This window comes from Dromiciops gliroides, chromosome 3, assembly GCF_019393635.1.
Source record: "Dromiciops gliroides isolate mDroGli1 chromosome 3, mDroGli1.pri, whole genome shotgun sequence".
NCBI classification, from domain to species: Eukaryota; Metazoa; Chordata; class Mammalia; order Microbiotheria; family Microbiotheriidae; genus Dromiciops; species Dromiciops gliroides.
Window position 1 is genome coordinate 131,269,375 of NC_057863.1, and position 12,236 is coordinate 131,281,610.

The following is a 12,236-nucleotide window of genomic DNA, read 5'->3' on the forward strand; positions in this document are numbered from 1 at the left end:
GTACTAACATAAAAAGAGGTGTTTATCCCCTACTTGGGGATTGGAGTGGGGATTAACTGAAAATTATAGTTCAGGCTGACATTTCAGTTACATGCCTCATTCCTCATCTTTAGTAATCTTCCTTTCATCTCAGAGAAAGAAAGTATGTTTAAATGTAAGTCTTCTATAGTTAAGATTGGTCATTGCATTGAACTTTTCTCATCTTTTCTTTATCATTGATATTCTATTGATATTGTTTTCCCAGTTCTTCTAACTTTGTTCTGCATCAATTTACCCAAGTCCTTCTGAGTTTCCTTGAATTTTTTTCATATTCATCAATTCAATGGCTCTATAATCTATTACATTCATGAAGCACATTTTGTTGAGCACCCAGACTTTGTTTGTTTTGTTTTGAATTTTTTGGCTACTATAGAAAGGGTTGACATAAATATTTTATGTACAGGAAATTTCTTTCTGCCATTGCAGAACATGGTCAGCCATGAAATCTCAGGATAAAATGGTAAAAATAATAACAGTGACTTTTCTTCTTTTTTAGTTCCAAACTGCTTTTTAGAACATTTTAGAACATATCAGAACATTTTAAGAAAAATTCAGAGTTCCACCCATATATATTCTAATGTTTCTCTTTTTTCACAATTTCTTCAACATGAAACATGCAATGATTTCTTTGATATTAATCTACTTATGTTTATGTTACCATTTTGATTGACTTTTTATAAAGTAACAAACATGATAGAGGCAAAAATATGTGGCATGGCTAAAGGGGCAAATGAGATTGGCTAAGTAGGTGAGGATAAATGAGTTGAGTGATTTGAATAGTTCTGACACAAACAAGACCCTAGCCAAAGTAAAGAACCTGGTATGTATTTATTGACCATTAACTACACTAGAATCCTAACCAAAAGGAGAAGGGAGTTTGGCTAATAGTCACAGCGCCCTCTGGTATTGGGTAGCATCTACTACATGATTATATTTCATATTACTATGATCTGTATTCTTGTTTCCTCTGCTAGACTGTAAGCTCACTGAAGCTAAGCTAATTTATAAATTGTCTTTGAAAGTCCTCCCCCCCAAGTATAGTGCATTGTAGATAGCATGCAGTTTTTAATTACATATATATATATATATATATATATATGTGTGTGTGTGTGTGTGTGTAATGGGGCAATGATGGTTAAGTGACTTGTCCAGGATTACACAGCTAGTGTTAAGTGTCTGAGGCCGGATTTGAACTCAGGTCCTCCTGAATCCAGGGCTAGTGCTTTATGCACTGTTCCATCTATCTGCCCCTCATTATTTTTCAATTATAATTTTAGCATAAAATTTATAAATGTTTGGATTCATTAAACTGAATTTACTAATTGATGGAACTAATACGTGTAATTGTATTATGAATTAAGCAGGTTGGCACAATGTGAAATTAATTGTATTTAAAAACCAAAGAGAAATGTTCCTTTTTTTAACTTTAGTGGTACTGTTTTCTCTTTCAGATCTTTTTAAAATTCAGATATTTAAGAAAAAAATTTAAATTTGCCTAAGCATGAGAGAAACATACTGAATATTATGGAACCATATAATTTCATCTAAGAGTCTAAAGGGAAAAAAAAGAAACAATTTTTGGCATACAATTCTGGATTTCTTATATGTATTTATCAAGGTGATTGATCTGTTTTATAGGTAAATTCTTGATCCCACTCTCTATAGTTCTTTTTTAAACTTCTCATCCCTTTTTCCTCACTTCTGTACTTCCCCACTCCTGAGTAATGAAATAAACACCATCATTGTCACTTCATTGCATAATAATATGAGTTTCTGCTAGATTGAATTACTGTTTGGGGAATGCATTAATTCAGCTGAATGTTACCTTGAGATGGAGTTTGGTGTAATTATTTAATTAATGGAAATGAAGTATTGCACTCCTAAAGGGTTTGAATAAATGTTGAAGGACACTGTGGGTAAGACCTGTGGCTTAGTGCCAACTCAGAGCAATTCCCATTTCAAATGATGAAATGACGAATTTTCATTGCTCCTGTCCCTTTTCCTTCTTTCAGTTTCTGCATCATGATTGAGGCAAAGAAATCTCTTTTGCAAGGAAAGCAAGAACCTTGGTTGCTGTGGCAACATGTTGACTGAGGAACTTAAAATAAAGGTGGCTCATTTCCAAATCACTATTTTCCCCCCTCTTCTTTGCAGAAAAGACACACACTGGCAAGAAAGCCCTGCTGGAGACTCTGTAATCAATAAACCTGTTGTTTGCTGAGGGATTATGTCCCAAAGCTTGCATGTTAAGCAGGTGAGAAATTGAATATTTGAGTTTCATACTTTTCAAAAAATTTGAGACAATGAACTAAATAAAGTTTTTTAGAAGTTTGATTTTTTTTGTTTTGCTTTTGTGTTTTGTTTTTGTTTTAAATTGGGATAGCAGGGACCGATCTTGGGTGTTGAAGGAGGCGGGGCAGAACCAGTGAAAGGACCTCTTCAAAGACTGCTAAAGCAGGGCCTGGTTGCTAGGGTTTGAAAAGATTGTTATTTGTAGCTAACACAAAGTTATTCCAAAATGCACTGAGCCCGAGAAGCAAACATGTTCTAAATTTTTAAAGAGTGGCATGGATTGAACTTTCCAGCTTCTTCTATAATCTTTTGGGGAATCAGGGAGTCTCTGGGTATATGTGTGTTTGTTCTCCATGACTGGGATTTTAGCAAATGTCAGTAGTGATGCTGGGGTTATATTGCATTTTAAAACAAGTTAAGAAGTTCAGAAAAGTCTTCTGTTTTAAAATAGACCTGTACCTTATAAATTTCATTTAAAAATTATTTCTATGGGAGTCCCTACAATAAAATGTGCATAAAATTTTTCATCAAAGCATGGGACACAGAGTTCATCTCATACACTTTTATTTTTAGTCATTGTTTCATTTACAGATGTGCCATTTTGACTTTACCACCTTGTGTTTTAAAAAGAAATAAAATGAAAGACATTAAGATGAATACACCAGAAATGCTGCTTAACAGAAAGGCTGTAGATTCAGGGAGATTCCAGAGCATTTTCTAATTTTAAATAAAGTCCATGGAAACCAATATGTGATGTTCTATCCAATTCCTTATTGCTTATATTTTGGAATATATTTTTACTTTTGAAAGGTATATATTAAGCAGAAGCAAATTAATTAAAGGAAAAAATTTAGTAATATGATTTAGAGTTGGACAATCCCACAGTCCAAATCTCTATTTTACAGATGAGGAAATTGAAGGCAAGTGACTTGTCCAAAGTTACACAGGTTCTAAGAAGCAGAATTCAAATCCAGGTCTTCTTACCAATGTGTTTTCCACTAACCATATATATTCTTGAACCTTTATTGAGAATAGCTATATTTTGGCAGTATTTTATCTTCCAATTACTTGTAAAAATTGTTTTAACATTCATTTGTATAAGATTTTGAGTTCTAACCTTTTCTTCTTCCCTCTCTTCCCTCCACCCTCCCCAAGACATCAAGCAATCAGATATAGGTTATATATTTACAATCAAGTTATACATATTTCCATATTAGTTATGTTGCAAAAGAAAAATAAAAAAGGGAAAAACCCAACAAAAATAACAATTTCAAATAAAGTGAAAACAGTATACTTTGTTCTGCATTTAGACAACATAGTTCTTTTTCTGAATGTGGAGAACATTTTCCTTCATAAGTCTTGGATCATTGTGTTTCTGAGATCATTACATAATGTTGCTGTTACTGTGTACACCATTCTCCTTATTTTGCTCACTTCACTCAGCGTTAGTTCACATAAGTCTTTCCAGGTTCTCCTGAAATCTGTCTGTTCATCATTTCTTAGAACACAATGGAATTCTATCACATTCATAAACCATAACTTGTTCCATCATTACCCAATTGGTGGGCATCCCCTCAATTTCCAATTCTTGGCCACTGCAAAAAGAGCTGCTATAAATATTTTTGTACATGTGGGTTCCTTTCCCTTTTTAATGATCTCTTTGGGTAGAAGACCTAATAGTGGTATTGCTGGGTCACAGGGTATTCACAACTTTATACCTCTTTGAGGATAGTTCCAAATTGCTCTCCAGAATGGGTGGATCAGTTCACAGCTCCACCAACAATGCATTAATGTTCCAATTTTTCCACAGCTTTTCCAACATTTATTATTTTAAGTTTTTGTCATAGTAGCCAATCTGACAGGTGTGAGGTAGTACCTCATAGTTGTTTTAATTTGCATTTCTCTAATCAATAGTGATTTAGAGCATTTTTTCATATGGAATAGATAGCTTTGATTTCTTCACCTAAAAACTGCCTATTCATATCCTTTGAGCAAATGCCCAAAGAAATCTCAATAGGGAATGACTTGGATTCTTATAAATTTGAATTAGTTCCTGATATATTTTAGAAATGAGGCCTTTATCAGAAATATTGGCTATAAAAATTGTTTCCCAGCTTTCTGCCTCCCTTCTAATTTTGGATGCATTGCTTCTGTTTGTACAAAACCTTTTTAATTTAGTGTAATAAAAATCATCCATTTTTCATTTAATCATATTCCCTATCTCTTCTTTGGTCATAAACTCTTCTTTTCATAAATCTGAGAGGTAAATTATTCCTTCCATGCCTAATTTACCTTTGGTATCACCTTTTATGTCTAAATCATGTACCATTTTGACCATATTTTAGTATACAGTATAAGATGTTGGTCTATGCCTAATTTCTGCCATACTATCTTCCACTTTTAACAGCAGTTTTTGTCAAATATTGAGTTCCTATCCCAGAAGCTGGAGTCTTTGGGTTTATCAAACAGTACATTACTAAGGTAATTTACTACTGTTTCTCCTATGCCTAAACTATTCCATTTATCCCCCACTCTATTTCTTAGCCAGTATCAAATAGTTTTGATGACTGCCCCTTTATAATAAAGCTTCAGATTTGAAACAGCTAGCCAACCTTCCTGTGCATTTTTTTTTCATTAGTTCCCTTGATATTCTTGATCTTTTGTTTTTCCAGATGAATTTTGTTATTATTTTTTCTAGCTCTATAAAATAATTTTTAGGTAGTCTGTTTGGTATGGCACTGAATAAGTAAATTAATTTAGGTAAAATTGTAATTTTTATTATATTCACTCAGCCTATCCATAAGCAATTGATATATTTCCAATTATTTAAATCTGATTTGATTTGTGTGAAAAGTGTTTTGTAATTGTGTTCATATGGTCCCTGGGTTTGTCTTGGCCAGTAGACTCCCAAGTCTTTTATATTGTCTCCCATTACTTTCTTTTTTTTTTTTGCAGAGAGAATTAATTTTTTTCATAAAATTATTTTATTATTTTCTAGTTACATGTAGAGATAGTTTTCTTTCTTTTTTGTTTTGTTTTGTTTTGGTGAGGCAATTGGAGTTAAGTGACTTGCCTAGGGTCACACAGTTAGTAAGTGTTAAATGTCTGAGGTTGGATTTGAACTCAGGTCCTTCTGACTCCAGGGCTGGTGCTTTATCCACTGTGCCACCTACAGATAGTTTTCAGCCTTTGTTTTTATAAGATTTCTAGTTTCAAATTTTTCTCCCTCCCTCCCCTCCCTCTCCCCTCTCCAAGTCAGCAAGCAATCTGATATAGGTTATATATGCTGTGAAAGAAGAATCAGAGAAAAAAGGAAAAACGTCAAAAAATAAAATAAAAAAAATAGAAATAGCATGGTTCAATCTGCATCTAGATTCCATAGTTCTTTTTTTCTGGATTTGGAGAGCATTTTCCATCATGAGTCCTTTGGAACTACCTTGGACCATTGTATACCTGAGAAGAGTCAATTCTATCACAGTTGATCAACACACAGTGTTGTTGATACCATGTACAATGTTCTCCTGGTTCTTCTCATCTCACTCATCATCAGTTCATGTAAGTCCTTCTAGGTTTCTCTAAAATCTGCCTGCTCATTGTTTCTTACAGCACAATAGTATTCCATTACATTCATATACCACAAATTGTTCAGCCTTTCCCCAGTTGATGAGCATCCCCTCAGTTTCCATTTCCCTGCCAGCACAAACAGAGCAGCTATAAATATTTTTGTACATATGGGTTTCTTCCTCTTTTTATGATGCCTTTAGAATACCAGAAGTGTTATTGCTGGGCCAAAGGGGATGCACAGTATTATACCTCTTTGGGCATAGATCCAAATTGCTCTGCAGAATGGTTGGACCAGTTCACAACTCTACCAATGATGTATTGGTGTTCCACTTTTCCCATATCTTCTCCAACATTTATAATTTTCTTTTTTTGTTATGTTAGTCAATTGGATAGATATGAATTGGTACTTCAGAGTGGTTTTGATTTGTATTTCTCTAATCAATAGTGATTTAGAGCATTTTTTCATATGCTTATAAATAGCTTTAATTTGTTCATCTGAAAACTGCTCATAGAATTTGGTCATTTCTTAATTGAGGAATGACTTGCATTCTTATAAGTTTGATTCAGTTCTGTATATATTTTAGAAATTAGGCCTTTATCTGAAGCACTAGTTATAAAAATTATATCCCAAAGTTCTGCTTTCCTTGTAATCTTGGTTGAAATTTTTTTGATTGTGCAAATCTTTTTAAATTTAATGTAATCAAATTGATCAGTTTTGCATTTCATAATGCTCTCTATCATTTATTTGGTCATCAATTCTTCCTCTCTCCATAGATCTGACAGGTAAAATATTACTTCCTCTCCTAATTTTTCTATGTCATCACCCTTTATGGCTAAATCATATACCCATTTTGCCTTTATTTTGGTATATTTTGTAAGATGTTAGTCTATGACTGTTTTCAGCCATATTATTTTTCAGTTTTCCCAGCAGGTTTTGTCAAATGGTGAGTTCTTATCCCAGAACCTGGAGACTGTGGGTTTATCAAACAGCAGATTACTATAGTCATTTACTGCTGTGTCTCATGTGCTTAACCTATTCCGTGATCCAACAATCTATTTCTTAGCCAGTACCAAATAGTTTTGATGACTGTCACTTTATAATATAGTTTCAGATCTGGTACAGCTAGGCCACTTTCCTTTGTATTTTTTTTTATTAATTCCCTTGATATTCTTGACTTTCTGGCCTTCCAAATAAATTTTGGAGCATAGCTATCTTTACCATTCAGCATGGTTCAGCCATTTAGTAAAGAAGAAAAAATGTTGAAATATAAGAAATTGTGTAGAAAAATTGATAACATACACCTTGACTCTTCTTTCATCCTTTATATTACATTAAACCATTAAAAAAGACTTACTAGCAGTAGAAATGTTTTAAAATTACTTAAAAAGGTTTAAATGCTAATTTCAGAGACAGTAACAAAAATGAGGTAAGGTCTCAAATATCAAAACGATGCATTTTTACTAGATTTTATTTAACTGAATGACTCTTTCCATATATATACATATAATATATATATATATATATATATATATATATATATATATATATATATATATATATATATATATATATATATATATATATCTGTCTCAGGAGAGAGTCTTAAACACTCTACTAGATGAAGTCTTGGGTATGAGAAAATTCCAAAGGCTTGCTTAGTGACAAGGCTGTGCCATGTAAGCAATTGATATTTATACAATTACTTTCTGAGTCTTCCCTTATTATTTCAGGTATGCTGTCATTCAAGTTCATAAGTCCCTGACAGACTTGTTTTCTATACATGTCTTTTTTTTTGGGGGGGGGGGATAAGTATATGCATTTGTAAGTTATTAGGTGCAACTTATCAGCACATGTTGTTGACAAATTCAAAAGTTTATGCAACTTTCATTTGGCTTGTGAAGCTTTAGTGAGTAGATAGATTACTTAAGAAAGTCTTCCCCTTTTTCTCTCTCATTGATAGATCTGAAATGGTGGGCTAGTTTTGAGTTCAATGAGTTCATGCTTTTCCCAGATCAGGTTAATGTGTTGAGTTCTTTTTTGCGATTACTCCATTATACCCCTAAGTGGATGGTCTTTCAGAGTTATAATTTTAACTATAAAATATCAAAAATTAATTTAAACATAGAATGATGTATGTCTGGCAATATCCTAAGGTTTCTTCGAAGCTCATGTTCCTTTGTGTTCAGGAAACCTATTCTGATCCCCTAAGTTGTTAATGCATTCTCTCCTGGAAATTGCTTTGTTGTTACTATGTGTTTTTTTTAAATTTTGATTTTCTGCATGTAAATCGTTTTCTCATAGTAGAATGTAATGTCCTTGAGGAAAGGGATGGTTATATCTATCTATCTGTCTGTCTATCTATCCGTCTATCCATCCATCTATTTATTCATTTATTTATTAATTTGTCTTTGCCCCACACACCTTATTTTTGCTAGCCTGCAAAGACTTTTATAGTTTAGATACTTCTGGATACTTCTGATGCTGATCTTGTGCCCTTCCACCTTTTGTCAGGCTCACCAGATATTTCATCCATTCAGCCAAGTTTTATTGTTTATTACTTATAGCTCAGATCTTCTTGCATTCAATTAAATTTCAAAAGCATTAAATAAGTGACAGCTACTTGCTAAGGTTACAAAGACAAAAATGAAGTTTTGGTATCACCTGTCTCGATCCAGTCAGTTAATCTAATACAGAGTTCTTAATCTGGTCTTGAGATTCTTGAAGGGGAAATGGGTCAAGGTACTGTGAAACAGTTTCAAGAATTTTAATTGGTTTCCTTTGTAACCCTATATATTTTAAGACATTTAAAAACATTATTCTGAAAAGGGTTCCATAGGAATTACCAGACAGCCACAGGAAACCATTACATTAAAATAACACTTGGTATATTGAGTTTTAACCCACTCTGAACTGTTCTAACTCATAATAAATTGTGCTACAGGATAAAAAGGAGTGAACATTATTTACCCCATTTTGATGACTTTCTGAAGAGGATTCTAATTCAGAGACTAACAGGTTGGTACTTAACAAAGAGATGAGGGCTTTTGCAAGACTCTGACACATGACAATCCAGGAAAGTTCAAAACAAACAAGCAAACAAAAAAGAACAAGACAGGTGAGTTTTGCAGGTAGTCAATTCTTCTCTAAGAAGGAGATCAACTACCAAAGGTGGGGGAACGTTCAGTTCACAAGAAGTCAGTCAGTCAATATGTAATAATAATTTCCTATGTGTCAAGCACTGTGTCAAGAATTGGTAATAATAAGAAAGGCAAAAGGAGATCCCAGGAATTGAGGAGCTTTCATTCTAATATGGGAGACAACCTGCAAATAACCTTGTACATATGGAATATATTCAATGTAAATGGGAGGTAATCCCAGAGGGAAGTCATTTAAGGAAGGGTTGACCTGGAAGGTGAGATGGAGAAAGACCTTCTGAAGAAAGTCACATTTTAGCTGGCACTTGAAGGTAGCCAAGGAAGCTAAGAGGTATAGGTGATAAGGGAGAATGTTTCAGTTATGGGGAACAGCCAGTAAAAATCACTGAGTCAGTGATTGACTGAGAAGATGGAGTGAGAGAGATAGCAAGAAGCCTAATATAAGGAAATTGGAAGGTAAGAAAGGGCCAAGTTGTAAAAAGTGTTTCAAAGCTGAAGAGATAATTTTATATTTGATCCTGGAGGAACCGGGAACAACAGCAGTTTATTGCAGTGGGGCAGGGGTGATGTGCTAAGACCTGTGCTCTAAGGAAATACTTTGTCTAAGTGGAAAATGGATTGGAGTGAGGAGAAACTGATTACAAAGCTTGTGCAGTGATTAAAGTGAGGAATTTTGAGAAACTGAATTATGGTTACAATGAAAGTAGAGAGAAGGGGATGCATAGATGTTTTTGAAGGCAGGAAGGACAATATTTGGTAATTCTTTGGCTTTGTGGAGTGAGTGAAAGTAGGAAGTTGATGAAGACAATTATGTTGAGAACTTCTTTCCTGGCATGATTAGACACATAGAAAAGTTTGGAAGAGGGGAATGTTTTGAAACAAAGATCATGAATTATGTTTTGGACATGCTGATTTTGAGATCTACAAAAGAAAGGAAATAATGTGGGACTGATTAGAGCTGGCAAATATATATATACACCCACACATATACATGTATATATGTATTTGTATATGTATATGTGTGTATGTATAAATATTTGTGTGTATATATGAATCATCTGAGTTAATAATTGAATCCATGGGAACCAATGACATCACCAAGTGGTGATAGAACACTTAGTGTAACAGAGGGAAAAGAGAACAGATGCAGGATAGACAACTTGGGGACAGTTAGTGGGAATTACATGGATGAAGAACTATTGAAGGAGACTGAGGAGTTGTTAGTAGGTAGGATGAGAACCAAGAAAGAGCAGGGTCATGAAAACCTGGAGAGTGTCTAAGAGGAGAAGGTTACCTAAATTGTCAAAATCTACAAAGATCCAGAAGCATGAGGAATTAGAAAAGTCCATTATGTTTGACATTAACAACTTTGAAAAAGAAGATGTTTTAAGTAGAATGAGGCCAAAGGTTTGCCAAAGGTTGAGTAAGAGAAGAAGAATTGGGGGCACCAAGTATAAATGACTTTCTCAAGAATTTCAGTGTAGAAAGGGAAGAGAGATACAGAATAATAGCTAAAGGGGTTGGTCAAGTCAAATGAGGCTTGTTTTTGTTTTGTTTAATGTGAGGTGGGAAGAAATAAAAGATTAGAAACAAAATGGAGATTATAGCAGGGGCAATCTGCAAGAAAATATAGAAGTATGGGATTAGAGGTGCATGCATGTTGAAGGGTTGGCCTTGACAAGAAGAGACACTTCATCTGAGATCAGAGCAAAGGAGAAAATAGTGCCTGAAGTTTTTTTGTTTGTTTCTTGTTTTGGCAATGAGGGTTAAGTGACTTGCCCAGGGTCACACAGCTGGTAAGTGTCAAGTGTCTGAGGCTGGACTTGAACTGAGGTCCTCATGAATCCAGGTCCAGTGCTTTATCCACTGAGCCACCTAGTGCTTGAAGTTAAAAGAAGAGGGTAAGAGGGAATTCTATGTAAATGGACTCAACTCTTTTTTTTTCAGTAAAGTATGATGTGAAGTCCTTAGCAAAGAAGGTCAGAGGAGGGATGTTGTGAAAAGTTCCAGGAGAGATGAGAATGTTTGGAATGGCTGCTGTAGTGAATAGGATAGTGAGCTTATCAAGGAAGAGTAGAAGGAAGAAGATTCTTACTTATCAGGTCAGAATCATCTTTTAAAACATCAGACACACCAGGAAGGAACAAGCAGGCAATAGATTCTTAATAAGCCAGCCAGGGGTAGAAACCTAGGATTTGGACTAAATGGAAAGGAAGTGACAGAGTACAATACATATTAGACAGAATGTCCTGGTAAGGCATTCTAGGGCACACCACAGGCAAATAGGTCCATGTAAGTGGCACAAGAGGTATAATTTTTGATCCGAGGATAGAAGCTGTTATATACCCTGAGCTTGTACACCTACTGGGTGTAGGTGAACAAGGTATGTCTTTGGGAGTCAGACAAAAGTCAGTTGACCTCATCTCTACTCAGCTGGCCAAAACAACTAATTATGAAGAGCAACTAAATCTATATTACAGGTACTTTTTTGTTGATTTTTGTTTGTTTGTTTGTTTTTGCAGGGCAATAGGGGTTAAGTGACTTGCCCAGGGTCACATAGCTAGTAAGTGTCAAGGGTCTGATGCCAGATTTGAACTCCTGAATCCAGGGCTGGTGTTTTATCCACTATGCCACCAAGTTGCCCCCAAAGGGGTTAACAGATAAACTGAGGCTTGAGTACTTATTCTTTCTTTTTTTTGTTGTTTTTGATTCCAGGTACTTTTGATTTATTGATGTATTTGTTAGTTTTACTATGAGCATGGTAAAGCTAATAGATAGCATTATTAAGCATAATTTTATATAAATGGAAATAATATGGGTATAGGATAAGAGATAGTAACATTAAATAGATGAGTTTACTTCTAGAAAGATTTAAGTAGTCTTATATGAGTACAAATGTGAACTTGTTATAATCCATGTATTGAAAATTATAGTGGAAAGAATGATGAATTTGGAATCTAAGGTCTGGATTTTAAGTACCAGTTCTGCCCACAAATTTATGTGATGCTGGGTAAATCACTGAGCCTTTTTGAGCTTCAGTTTCCCCAAGTACAAAAAAGAGGGGGACACTAGTTGGCCTATAAGGTTCCTTCAGACTCTAAATTTAATGATCACATGAATGCTTTCTGTTATGCCCTTTGGTCCAAGAAACAACAATGCACTTTTCATGATTTTCTAATCTAAAA